This window comes from Salvelinus fontinalis, chromosome 8, assembly GCF_029448725.1.
Source record: "Salvelinus fontinalis isolate EN_2023a chromosome 8, ASM2944872v1, whole genome shotgun sequence".
NCBI lineage: Eukaryota > Metazoa > Chordata > Actinopteri > Salmoniformes > Salmonidae > Salvelinus > Salvelinus fontinalis.
Genome location: NC_074672.1, coordinates 19,586,775 through 19,601,615, shown reverse-complemented (window position 1 = coordinate 19,601,615; position 14,841 = coordinate 19,586,775). Strand labels below are relative to the sequence as shown.

Here is a 14,841-nt window from a genome sequence, read left to right as displayed (position 1 = left end):
CCTGGGGTTGAAGAGGCACTGCTGCGCCTTCTTCACCACGCTGTCTGTGTGGGTGGACCATTTCAGTTTGTCCGTGATGTGTTCGCCGAGGAATTTAAAACTTTCCACCCTCTCCACTACTGTCCCGTCGATGTGGATAGGGGGGTGCTCCCTCTGCTGTTCCCTGAATTCCACGATCATCTCCTTTGTTTTGTTGACATTGAGTGTGAGGTTATTTTCCTGACACCACACTCCGAGGGCCCTCACCTCCTCCCTGTAGGCCGTCTCGTCGTTTTTGGTAATCAAGCCTACCACTGTAGTGTCGTCTGCAAACTTGATGATTGAGTTGAAGGTGTGCATGGCCACACAGTCGTGGGTGAACAGGGAGTACAGGAGAGGGCTGAGAACGCACCCTTGTTTGGAGGATCAGCGGGGTGGAGATGTTGTTACCTACCCTCACCACCTGGGGGCGGCCCGTCAGGAAGTGCAGGACCCAGTTTCACAGGGCGGGGTCGAGACCCAGGGTCTCGAGCTTAATGACGAGTTTGGAGGGTACTATGGTTTTAAATGCTGAGCTGTAGTCGATGAACAGCATTCTTACATAGGTATTCCTCTTGTCCAGATGGGATAGGGCAGTGTGCAGTGTGATTGCGATTGCGTCGTCTGTGGACCTATTGGGGCGGTAAGCAAATTGGAATGGGTCTAGGGTGTCAGGTAGGGTGAAGGTGATATGGTCCTTGACTAGTCTCTCAAAGCACTTCATGATGACGGAAGTGAGTGCTACGGGGTGATAGTCATTTAGCTTAGTTACCTTAGCTTTCTTGGGAACAGGAACAATGGTGGTCCTCTTGAAGCATGTGGGAACAGCAGACTGGGATAAGGCTTGATTGAATATGTCCGTAAACACACCAGCCAGCTGGTCTGCGCATGCTCTGAGGACGCGGCTGGGTATGCTGTCTGGGCCTGCAGCCTTGCGAGAGTTAACATGTTTAAATGTTTTACTCAGGTTGGCTGCAGTGAAGGAGAGCCCGCAGGTTTTGGTAGCGGGCCGTGTCAGTGGCACTGTATTGTCCTCAAAGCGAGCAAAGAAGTTGTTTAGTCTGTCTGGGAGCAAGACATCGTGGTCCGCGACGGGGCTAGTTTTTCTTTTGTAGTCCGTGATTGACTGTAGACCCTGCCACATACATCTCATGTCTGAGCTGTTGAATTGCGACTCTACTTTGTCTCCATACTGACGCTTAGCTTGTTTGATTGCCTTGCGGAGGGAATAGCTACACTGTTTGTATTCGGTCATGTTTCGGTCACCTTGCACTGATTAAAAGCAGTGGTTCGTGCTTTCTGTTTTGCGCGAATGCTGCCATCAATCCACGGTTTCTGGTTGGGGAATGTTTTATTAGACGCTGTGGGTACAACATCACCGATGCACTTTCTATAGTTTAATTTGTTAGGTTGACACCCAAATTCACTTTAGCAGGCCTATACTATATTGCCTAATATATAGGCTATACAAGTCGTTGCATTAATATACAGTACTAACTTCTAACTTGTTGCATCCTGGTCTCAGAGAATTCTTATTATTCTGTATGTAAATCTGAGACACTCCATTTAGTATGATATGTTATGTTTTGTATGTTATGTATTAATTTGTGGATGTCCATCACCCATTTCGTATGATATGTCACAACTTACAATTCATATTATATGTTACAAATGTACTAAGCGTACAATATGTTACGAATTGCGCTGGAGGGGTGGATGCCATTTTATGGGCTCTTAACCAATCATGCTATTTTGTTTGTTTTTTCAAATTGTTTGTAACTTATTTTACATGTAATGTTGCTGCTATTGTCTCTTATGACTGAAAAGAGCTTCTGGACATCAGAACAGCAATTACTCACCTTGAATTGAACAAAGACTTTTTCTTTAATGAGTCAGACGATAGGGATTTACTCCAGACACCCGAACAGGCCCTCATCCCCGTCATTCGTAGGAGAAAGAGACGTAGGTTTTGCGGAAGGAGATTGGGGTACCTTGTGAGGATCCAGCGACGAGTGGCTAATCTGCCTTTGCCCTTGGTACTATTGGCCAACTTACAATCGCTGGATAATAAAGTGGACAAACTATAAGCACGTATATCCTACCAACGGGACATTAACTGTAATATCTTATCTTTCACGAGTCGTGGCAGAACGACAACATGAATAACATATGGGTTATACACTGTATCGGCAAGATAGAACAGCAGCCTATGGTAAGAGGTACACCATCCACAGGTACACCTCCAATTGACTCAAATGGTGTGACATAATTTTCTGGAATTTTCCAAATTGTTTAAAGGCACAGTCAACTTAGTGTATGTAAACTTCTGACCCACTGGAATTGTGATATAGTGAATAAGTGAAATAATCTGTCTGTAAATAATTGTTGGAAAAATTACTTGTGTCATGCACAAAGTAGATGTCCTAACCAACTTGCCAAACCTATAGTTTGTTAACAAGAAATTTGTGGAGTGGTTGAAAAATGAGTTTTAATGACTCAAACCTAAGTGTATGTAAACTTCTGACTTCAGCTGCATGTAAACTTCTGACTTCAACTGTATGTGAGAATGCTAATCATTGACTACAGCTCAGCGTTCAACACCATAGTGCCCTCAAAGCTCATGACTAAGCTAAAGACCCTGGGACTAAACACCTCTCTCTGCAACTGGATCCTGGACTTCCTGACCGCCCCCCGGGCGGTAAGGGTAGGTAACAAATCCGCCACGCTGATCCTTAACACGGGGGCCCCTCAGGGGTGCGTGCTCAGGCCCCTCATGTACTCCCTGTTCACGCATGACTGCACGGCCAGGCACGACTCCAACGCCATCATTAATTTGTCCGGGCAATGTGGTGCCAGGACAACAGCCTCTCCCTCAACGTGATCAAGGCTAAGGAGTTGATTGTGGACTACAGGAAAAGGACCGAGCACGCCCCCATTCTCATCGACGGGGCTGTAGTGGAGCAGGTTGAGAGCTTCAAGTTACTTGGTGTCCACATCACCAACAAACTAACTTGGTCCAAGCACACCAAGACAGTCATGAAGAGGGCACAACAAAACCATTTCCCCCACAGGAGACTGAAAATATTTGCCATGGGTTCTCAGATTTTCAAAGGTTCTACAGCTGCACCATCGAGAGCATCCTAACTGGTTCCATCACTGCCTGGTATGGCAACTGCTCAGCCTCCGACCACAAGGCACAAGATAGTGCGTATGGCCCAGTACATCCAAGCTTTCTGCCATCCATGACCTCCATACCAGGCTGTGTCAGAAGACGGCACAAAAACATGTCAAAAACTCCAGCCACCCTATTCATAGACTGTTATCTCTGCTACCGCACGGAAAGAGGTACCTGAGTGCCAAGTCTAGGTCCAAGAGGCTTCTAAACAGCTTCTACCGCCAAGCCTTAAGACTCCTGAACATCTAATTAGGGGAAGGGTTAGCTAACAGGCTAAATAGTTGCAAAGTAGCTAAAAAGTAGCAAGTAGTTGAAAATTTGCTATTTAGCTATAATGCTAAAATTGTCCATTATGAGATTTGAACTTGCAACCTTTGGGTTGCTAGATGTTTGCATTATGCGCTCACCCATCCACCCCGACCAACCACTCTACCTTTGTTTTTGCCTTAATTAACCATCGGTCTTATGTAACCATAGCAAACGTAACATATCATACTATTTTGTGATTCATGGTTTTACATTTACTATGTTATGTCTAGTCTATGAGACCAGGTTGAAAACTTACACATCTCTCTGTCTTCACTGTTCCCTTTTTGCGCAATTCACGCATCCCGCTGATTTCTCCACTGGCTTATCTCGTCCCCCTTTCTCTAGCTTTTGAACAAGTATATTATTATTTCAAGCAATTTTTTTAAGCTAATAGGTCTAGGCCTATTAGAGGAGAGAAGCATCAATCAATCCTCTTGCTTGCTGAATGGCTAAAAAATAGGCTACAGTGTTGGCAATGAACTGGTGGGGAAGTTTGAATGGCAAGAGCGACGTGTAGCTCTGGTGCATTGGCTAAATTGATATTGCTGCAATGATGCCTTGCAAATGTAAAAAAAAACAAGCAGAGAGAAATAAATAAATTCATTCACAAGACGTGCAAGTATTTATGTCTAGTTATTTATTTTTGTCCGAATTATTCAGACGAAAAAAACTGACTTGGTAAGAAAGGGCCTCACGATTGAATGTGGAGTCAGCAGTTCAGTCATTCTACTTGTAACCACTATGGCATAATAACTGAACAAGGCCACGACATTGCTCGCAACAGTTTCCTAACGTGACTGAAAATGTATTTTTTAGCGAGGATGACATGAACTGTAGTCTGTCTGTTTTGAGCTTAAGGGAGATGAGGCCAATTCTTCTTAATGATATATTGAAAAGAAGCACCCTGCTATATGACAGCCTTCCACATCAAAGTCAGTGCCATGGTGGCACCAGCTCACTTGATGTCCAGCCTTTCATGTTCAATCAAGTGCAAGGTTCCAAACCTACTAGGGGGAAAGAGCAGAGTGACTCCCAACTGCCATATGCACAACTGATGTCACTCATATACCACGCTTGATTTAGCTCTACTTTTGAAAATGTAATTTTCCCCATGAAATTATGTGGTGGGTTAATGGTTGGGTTTCTGACGGTTGGATTTATTGCCTGCTGCGTCTTTACACCATTTCAGTGTTTAAACACACAACAATATAGTTCTCCTTCTGGGACAAAAAAACAGTAATTTAGAGTCTAAAGAAGCAATTACAAACAAACTCTCTGTTGGGGTAAAAAGTATACCACTAATGATTACTGAGAAACATACAGCATAAATCCACATCAGAAGGCAATGGCCATAAGCTGTTGGGTATACAGGGAGAACACATCAGTACAGTAGGTTTCTGTCTTAGCTTCAGTGGAATCAGCATTTATCAAAGTCAGTCGACAGTCTAATTAGAATTGTATAGTTGTGTTTTGAAACTTGGCATAGGGATACATCCTACTCTTTTTTACTATAGACACTTCCAACTAGCACTGCTTATTTAAAATGGCCTTTGACTTCCAATTAGCTCAATACATTTTCAGAAGAAACACCAGAGGAATCCTCAAAAACATTCATTGCATACAGTATCTTACTGTCAAGAGCCCATAACGGGAGTAATACCTCCAGTGAAACAGTCTGAGACAGAAAATATGCTTCATAGCTGGATAAGCTTTTCATTTGCTACCACTGTATTGTAAACAATAGGTTTAGGACCCTCTCTCTCTCTCTCTCGCTGCTGAATTATTTAAAAATGCAAAACATTATAAATCCAGTGTATTTCTTTAGACAAGAAAAGGTTATGGCACTGCATACGTAGTAAACTATATATAAACTCAGCAAAAAAAGAAACGTCCTCTCACTGTCAACTGCGTTTATTTTCAGCAAACTTAACATGTGTAAGTATTTCTATGACCATAACAAGATTCAACAACTGAGACGTAAACTGAACAAGTCCCACAGACATGTGACCAACAGAAATGGAATAATGTCTCTGAACAAAGGGGGGGGGGGGTATCTGTAACAGTCAGTATCTGGTGTGGCCACCAGCTGCATTAAGTACTGCAGTGCATCTCCTCCTCATGGACCTCACCAGATTTGCTCATTCTTGCTGTGAGATGTTACCCCACTCTTCCACCAAGGCACCTGCAAGTTCCCAGACATTTCTGGGGGGAATGGCACTAGCCCTCACCCTACGATCCAACAGGTCCCAGATGTGTTCAATGGAATTGAGATCCGGGCTCTTCACTGGCCATGGCAGAACACTGACACTCCTGTCTTGCAGGAAATCCTGCACAGAACGAGCAGTATGTCTGGCGGCATTGTCATGCTGGAGGGTCATGTCAGGATGAGCCTGCAGGAAGGGTACCACATGAGGGAGGAGGATGTGTTCCCTGTTTGTGCCCATAGGCGATGTTGTTGCCGGTGATGTCTGGTGAGGACCTGCCTTACAACAGGCCTACAAGCCCTCAGTCCAACCTCTCTCAACTTATTGCGGACAGTCTGAGCTCTGATGGAGGGATTGTGCGTTCCTGTTGTAACTCGGGCAGTTGTTGTTGCCATCCTGTACCTGTCCCGCAGGTGTGATGTTCGGATGTACCAATCCTGTGCAGGTGTTGTTTCACGTGGTCTGCCACTGCGAGCACGATCAGCTGTCCGTCCTGTCTCCCTGTAGCTCTGTCTTAGGCGTCTTACAGTACGGACATTGCAATTTATTGCCCTGGCCACATCTGCAGTCCTCATGCCTCCTTGCAGCATGCCTAAGGCACGTTCACGCAGAGCAGGCACCCTGGGCAGCTTTCTTTTGGTGTTTTTCAGAGTCAGTGAGCTTTATTGCCTACCGTCTGTAAGCTGTTAGTGTCTTAACGACCGTTCCACAGGTGCATGTTCATTAATTGTTTATGGTTCATTGAACAAGCTTGGGAAACAGTGTTTAAACCCTTTACAATTAAGATCTGTGAAGTTTTTGGATTTTCACAAATTATCTTTGAAGGACAGGGTCCTGACAAAGGGACGTTTCTTTTTTTGCTGTGTTTATACAGTGGGGCAAAAAAGTATTTAGTCAGCCACCAATTGTGCAAGTTCTCCCACTTAAAAAGATGAGAGAGGCCTGTAATTTTCATCATAAGTACACTTCAACTATGACAGACAAAATGAGAAGAAAAAAAATCCAGAAAATAACATTGTAGGATTTTTTATGAATTTATTTGCAAATTATGGTGGAAAATAAGTATTAATATGCGAAACCTTTGGGGAATGTAATTTATTGCCGCAAATGAGCAGCAAAACCCTGTTCAGTGATCAGAGCCTCCTCATCCTGGGATTTAAAATTCTTCGTCCCATTAATGTGAAAATATTTACCACAACTGAGGTAGGTATGTGTGGGTTTATGTGTGTGCGTGTGTGTTCTCTTATGATTGGTATACCAGTGGCAAACAAGTACAGGACCATAACTGGACATTTTTTATTCAAGCATTCAACGTCTTGTCAGAGATGTTAAATTGCTTCTCCAAGCCTGGGCAAATACAGATTCAGACTGCATATAGCAGAAGCAAGAGAAAAAATAAATAATAATATCTGTTCACAGCCAGCATTTGTTAACATTAAGTACTTATGTTTAGATAAGAAATGGCCATGTAGACCTTTCAAGAGGCATAGAGAAAACAAAACGCTGAGCAACTTTATCAATTACTCCATCCTGTATTTCTTCATCCTATTATACATTCTATGTCTTGTTTACATTTGGGGAACCAGTGGATTAGGCAATAAGAGACAAAGTGAGATGAGAGAGTTAGACCTGGAGCTGGAACTGGAGCATGGGTCTGAAGGGGGAGAAGTGGGCAGAGAGGTCATCCCCTAGAGGTCATCCCCTAGATGGCACTGGCTGTTGATTTTTATTACAGCCGTCAACACTAGGCAGTAGAGTCCTTACTTGCCGAATGCAAGAGTAATATGTGACAAGGTCTCTCCCATTCATCAGGAATGACGTCTGGCTCCTGGCACAGAGACCACTTTCCAAATGGACATGAGAGAACTATACTGATTATGTCAAATGTTGCCTCCCCCTGTATCACTTGCAAGGAGGGATTTGGTAAGTCTAAATATGACAGTATGAATGTACAGTACATGTACTTTCACATACTTACAGAGGCATGGCCATGGGTAGTAGAAGTTTAGTAGAAATTCTGTGAAAAATAGTACTGTATAGGCCCCCCCACAGGCCCCGTGTGGCTCAGTTGGTAGAGCATGGCGCTTGCAACGCCAGGGTTGTGGGTTCGATTCCCACGGGGGGCCAGTACAAAAAAAAGTATGAATGTATGAACTTGTAAATCGCTCTGGATAAGAGCGTCTGCTAAATGACTTAAATGTAAATGTTAAATGTATATTTACTCTCCCCAATCTTCCACTTTATCTCAAGCATGATTCTGAGGTTATCCAGTCTACTCATATAATTCCACGAGCAATAAACATCAAGCAATGAGAATCTCAATTAGCAATCTGACAAAATCCTTAAATTGACTAGGAGTGTTTGTACTGTCTCAGAGGACGTAGATCCTGTTGATTTTACCTGAATCGCATGATGAGATATTGATCATGCAGGATAAAAGAGTGGCAGATTGGATCTGTTACAGTACCTTAAGGATCAGCTGTCAGTGCCTTTACACGGTGCCCATATCCTACTCCCCTCGCTAGTTCCTCCAAACTCTGGTTCTCCGCTAATGATTTTACGGGGCAAGGATGCTACTTTTAATGATCTTCACTGACATTTATTAAAATGTGTGCTGTGACAGTGTTCATATTAGCTGTATGACTCAACTCATTGCATCCCTCTGATAATGGTTTCAATCCTGTTAAACTTTGTTCAGCATGTCTTATAGATGACATAATTCAATCCCCAGGGAGGTATAAACACTTTTTAATATTGAAATAATAATTACAGATACAAGAGCCAGATGGGGCTCCTGTTTAGTGGTGTTGTTAGAGTCTGAATGTGACTTCTAATCCACTGATGTCCTTGCCTTTGTAGACATGTTCTGTTTTAGCAGTAGGCCAAAAAGAGTAACCATCTATTCATTTTTTATTGATTTATTTTTTATTTAAGTTTTATTTAACTAGGCAAGTCAGTTAATTAAGAACAAATTCTTATTTACAATGATGGCCTACCCCAGCAAAACCATAAACCGGACGACGCTGGGCCAATCATTAATGTAAGGCTAGTGATGGCTACATCAACAACAGCAAGGAGATTCGTTTGTTGTTGACTATTTTACCGGAGCTGAGTGAACAGTTATAAGCTTATGTTCTTCCTTAGTTTCTGTCATTAGGCTTCACAAAATTCATTTTTTTTTTAAATTATTCTCTCAACCAGCTTCATGAGGTAGTCTGGAATGCATTTCAATTAACAGGTGTGCCTTGTTAATTTTTGTAAATTTTTTCCTTCTTAATGCGTTTGAGCCAATCAGTTGTGTTGTGACAAGGTAGGGGTGGTATACAGAAGATCTATTTGGTAAAAGACCAAGTCCATATTATGGCAATAACAGCTCAAATAAGCAAAGAGAAACAACAGTCCATCATTACTTTAAGACATGAAGGTCAGTCAATGCGGAACATTTTAAGAACTTTTAACGTTTCTTCAAGTGCAGTTGCAAAAACCATCAAGCGCTATGATGAGACTGGCTTTCATGAGGGCCGCCACAGGAAAGGAAGACCCAGAGTTACCCCTGCTGCAGAGGATATGTTCATTAGAGTTACAAGCCTCAGAAATTGCAGCCCAAATAAATGCTTCACATAGTTCAAGTAACAGACACATCTCAACATCAACTGTTCAGAGGAGACTGTGTGAATCTGTCATTGTTCCTCCTGGCACCAGAGTGCGGCACAGACCGCCCTAAAAACTTTTATAGGACTCAGGTGTGTCTTTATTATTTCACGATTTTGTCCCTGTTAAAAGAGGTGTGTTTTCTGTGGTCCTTGAATTTTTTACCATGTGTGGTCATTTCCTGAGTGAGTTTTTAAGACTTAGTGGTTGTTGGGTTTTCAAGCGTCCTGTGATCCTGCAGCTACTGTATCGCAGTAAAGTATTATGTTTATCCTTAACCACTGATTCCTCATCTGGTCTCTTTTCTGCACCAGGACCAACATTACCACGTCACAGAATCAGGCCTTCATTGTCGAATTGATGCAAAGAAAACACTCCTAAAGGATACCAATAAGAAGATACTTGCTTGGGCCAAGAAACACGCGCAATCGACATTAGACTTGTGGAAATCTGTCCTTTGGTTTGATTAGTCCAAATTTTAGATTTTTTGTTCCAACCGCCGTGCCTTTGTGAGATGCAGAGTAGGTTAACGGATGATCTCCGCATGTGTGGTTCCGACCGTGAAGCATGGAGGAGGTGTGTGGGGGTGCTTTCCTGGTGACACTGTTCGTCATTCATTTAGAATTCAAGACACACTTAACTAGCATGGCTACCACAGCATTCTGCAGTGATAAATATGGTTTGCGCTTAGTGGGACTATCATTTGTTTTTCAACAGGACAATGACCCAACACACCCTCATGCTGTGTAAGGGTTATTTGACCAGGACGGAGAGTGATGGAGTGCTGCATCGGATGACCCGGCCTCCACAATCACCCAACCGCAACCCAATTGAGATGGTTTGGGATGAGTTGGACCACAGAGTGAAGGAAAAGCAGCCAACAAGTGCTCCGCCTATGTGTCAATTCCTTCAAGACTGTTGGAAAAGCATTCCAGGTGAAAGCTGGTTGAGAGAAAGCCAAGGGTCAAAGGCCGGCTGTTTTGAAGAATCTCAAATATATAAAAAAAAATGTAACCACTTTTGTGGTTACTACATTACTACGTACATTATTCCATATGTGTTATTTCATAGTTTTGATGTCTTCACTTTTATTCTACCATGTAGAAAATTATATAAATAAAGAAATCCTTGAATGAGTAGTTGTCAACTTTTGACTGGAACTGTACATGTTTGCATGTAGCATATATGGTACTTTTAAATAAAGCAATCACATAGATACATTACCAAACATAAGCTCTTTCATCCCGCCACTCTCAGCCTATCCCACCTATCACCATAGACCACCCTCGTTTGGATTCCATGTGCCATATATTTTTTCAATTGTGCTGTGATGTTTTACATACAGTTGAAGTCGGAAGTTTACATACACTTATGTTGGAGTCATTAAAACTTGTTTTTCAACCACTCAACAAATGTCTTGTTAACAAACTATAGTTTTGGCAAGTCGTTTAGGACATCTACTTTGTGCATGACACAAGTAATTTTTCCAACAATTGTTTACAGACAGATTATTTCCCTTATAAGTCACTGTATCACAATTCCAGTAGGTCAGAAGTTTACATACACTAAGTTGACTGTGCCTTTGAACAGCTTGGACAATTCCAGAAAATGATGTCATGGTTTTAGAAGCTTCTGATAGGCTAATTGACATAATTTGAGTCAATTGGAGGTGTACCTGTGGATGTATTTCAAGGCCTACCTTCAAACGCAGTGCCTCTTCGCTTGACATCCTGGGAAAATCAAGAGAAATCAGCCAAGACCTCAGAATTTTTTTTTTTACCTCCACAAGTCTGGATCATCCTTGGGAGCAATTTCCAAACGCCTGAAGATACCACGTTCAACTGTACAAACAATAGTACGCAAGTATAAACACCATGGGACCACGCAGCCGTCATACCGCTCAGGAAGGAGACACGTTCTGTCTCCTAGAGATGAGCGTACTTTGGTGTGAAAAGTGCAAATCAATCCCAGAACAACAGCAAAGGACCTTGTGAAAATGCTGGAGGAAACGGGTACAAAATTATCTATATCCACAGTAAAACGAGTCCTTTATCGACATAACCTGAAAGTCCTCTCAGCAAGGAAGAAGCCACAGCTCCAAAACCGCCATAAAAAAGCCAGACTGGTTTGCAACTGCACATGGGTACAAAAATCGTACTTTTTGGAGAAATGTCCTCTGGTCTGATGAAACAAAATTAGAACTGTTTGGCCATAATGACCATCGTTATGTTTGGAGGAAAAAGGGGGATGCTTGCAAGCCGAAGAAAACCATCCCAACTGTGAAGCACGGGGGTGGCAGCATCATGTTGTGGGGGTGCTTTGCTGCAGGAGGGACTGGTGCACTTCACAAAATAGATGGCTTCATGAGGAAGGACAAATATGTGGATATATTGAAGCAACATCTCAAGACATCAGTCAGGAAGTTAAAGCTTGGTCGCAAATGGGTCTTCCAAACGGACAATGACCCCAAGCATACTTCCAAAGTTGTGGCAAAATGGCTTGACCTCTAACGCCTCCCTAACCCGGATCCGGGATCCCCCCCATCACAAAAGCTGACTAGCATAGCCTAGCCTAAAGTTACAGGGATATCATAAAATAAAATGTTCATGAAATCACAAGTCCAAGACACCAAATGAAAGATACAGATCTTGTGATTCAAGCCATCATCTCTTATTTTTAAAAAGTTTTACAGGGAAGACACAATATGTAAATCTATTAGCTAACCACGTTAGCAAAAGACAACAATTTTCTTACTCCACCATTTTCTTACTGCATCAGTAGCTATCACAAATTCGACCAAATAAAGATATAAATAGCCACTAACCAAGAAACAAACCTCATCAGATGACAGTCTGATAACATATTTATTGTATAGCATAGGTTTTGTTGAAAAATGTGCATATTTCAGGTAGAAATCATAGTTTACAATTGCAGCCCCCATTACAACTATCACTAAAATGACTAGAATAACTACAGAGACCATCGTGTATTAGCTAATTACTCATCATAAAACATTTCTTAAAAATACACAGCGTACAGCAGATGAAAGACACAGTTCATGTGAATATAGCCAATATGTCAGATTTTCTAAGTGTTTTACAGCGAAAACACAATATAGCGTTATCTTAGCTTAGCACAATAGTCAGTCACACGGCAGCATTGATTCAAGGCAAAAATAGCAATAACGTTATAAACCACCAAACGCTATTAATTTTTTCACTAACCTTCTCAGAATTCTTCAGATGACAGTCCTGTAACATCATAGTACACAATGCATATAGTTTGTTCGAAAATGTGCATATTTAGCCGCACAATTCGTGGTTACACAACGTGTTTAGTGGGCAAAAAATCAAGCAATCTGTCCGGCGCCATTTTGGAAAGGCACCTAATCTTATCAAAAACTATTCATAAACTTGACTAAAAAAATACAGGTTGGACAGCAATTGAAAGACAAATTAGTTCTTAATGCAATCGCTGAATTACATTTTTAAAATTAACCTTACTGCCCAATACTGGGTACAATACAGGGTGCGATAGCGCAACGCTACACGGAAAATAATGGCGTCTAATACATTTTTCTTTTTCAACAGAACAACGTTTTATCAGCATAAATAGTACTTACTATTAGCTGAACTCCCATCAGAATCTTGGGGAAGGTGTCCGTTGGCCAAAAGAATCGTTGCTGGGTTGGAGAATGTTTCCCTCGACGTTGCAATTAGCAGTACAGAATGGCATTCGAGAGAGAGACACCCACGTTTCTACAGCGCCATGGAAATAAATACCTGAAAATCGCAATATACTGACCTAAACTGGTATAATTCGGTTCAAAATAACAAGATTATGATGTCTTTAAAGCCTATAGCGAATAAAAACAGAGCCGGATACATCTAGGAGCTAAAACCAGACGTTCTAAAAAGACATGCCAAGACCCTCTTTGCGTCAGCGCGAAGTCCCAAAAGGTCGGACACCTCGGTTCCAATCAATTTATAAACTTTGGGAACTACGTAGAGACGTCATTTCAACTCTCCCTATTCGCTAACAGCCAGGGGAAGGCGTATGCAGTGCATCTCAACCAATAGAAGACAGGCAAAGTTAAAGACAGGTCTCAAAGTATATAATAAAATTTCCCATTCTCACACAGACATAGGAAAAGTGCTCTAAGTCGAGTTCTGTTTCACTTAGAGACATAATTCCAACGGTTTTAGAAACTAGAGAGTGTTTTCTATCCAATAGTAAGAATAATATGCATATTGTATGAGCAAGAATTAAGTGCGAGGCCATTTGCAATGGGCACCTTTTATCCAGGCTACTCAATACTGCCCCTGCAGCCCAAAGAAGTTAAGGATGGGCGATACTTTAAACAAAATTAAATTTTCAATTAGTCGGAATGAGAAGTTGTAATCTGTATAAAGGCAAAAAGGCAATTTTCTTAATAATCTACTGGAGAACCATTTTGGATTTAAGTATAACTTCTGTATGAGTGAAGCTTTTATTGAGATATTTAAAGCTTTAATATTTAATCATTTTAGTCCCCCCCCAAACTAATTTTAATTAATTAATTTTGTCTGGCTTCGCATTCCAAATAAAAGGACATATTTTTTTGCTCAAATGGTTTAAAAAACGAGTCGTCTGGAGCAGGCAGTGCCATTAGTAAGTAAGTAAACTGTGATAGGACCCAGAAGTTAATCATTGTGATTTACCTCTCGATGGTTGCAGAATCTTATCTATTTTTGCAAACTTTCTATTGAAGTTGATTCTGGTAAGTTCATTTATATTTTTTGAGATGTGAACACCATGTATGTCTACTTCACCATCCACCCATTTTATTGGTAAACTACAAGGTAGTGGAAACACTGTGTCTTTTAGCAATCCAATATATAACATGACACACTAGTCATAATTAGGTTTTAGTCCAGTGAGGCAAGGAAAGTGATCAAGATCTTCAATGAGACTGTGCAGGGAACCCGATTGTGGACTTAAGAAAAAACTTGAGACATCGGCATACATTGACACATTGTCTTTATTCCCTGGATTTCTAACCCCTTGATGTTCTTGTTGGATCTAATTTTAATAGCTAGCATTTCAATGGCCATAAAAAATAGATATGGAGACCACGGACAGCCTTGTTTTACTCCTCATAAAAGCTCAGTACTTTCTGAGAAGTAACCATTATTTACTATTTTACATCTGGGGTTCCTGTACATAACTTTAACCCATTGTATAAGAGATTCACCAAAATGAATGTAACCCAGACATTTATATATATATTCTAGTCGTACTTTATCAAACGTCTTTTCAAAATCTGCTATGAAGACCAGGCCTGTGTTTCACCAGGATTTTTGTATCGCAACATTGAAGTGTAAGAGTCCTCCAGTTTTTTAAATGGATTGGATCTTTATACTTACCACCTGGGTCCTGTTTTAGAAGTAATGAAATCAGACCTTCTTGTTGAGTACCTGAAAGTATCATTTTTTAGGAGTAATT

General features: G+C 41.4%; 1 protein-coding gene and 1 non-coding gene across 2 annotated transcripts in view; both read left to right on the top strand.

Moving 5' to 3' along the window:
* The window catches only part of LOC129860828 (metabotropic glutamate receptor 4-like), a 334,179-nt gene that overhangs the window by 286,990 nt on the left and 32,348 nt on the right, over window positions 1-14,841 (top strand). The window lies entirely within an intron of this gene.
* On the top strand, window positions 7,758-7,833 carry trnaa-ugc (transfer RNA alanine (anticodon UGC)). Its single transcript has one exon. It is a non-coding gene; the product is annotated as a tRNA-Ala (tRNA).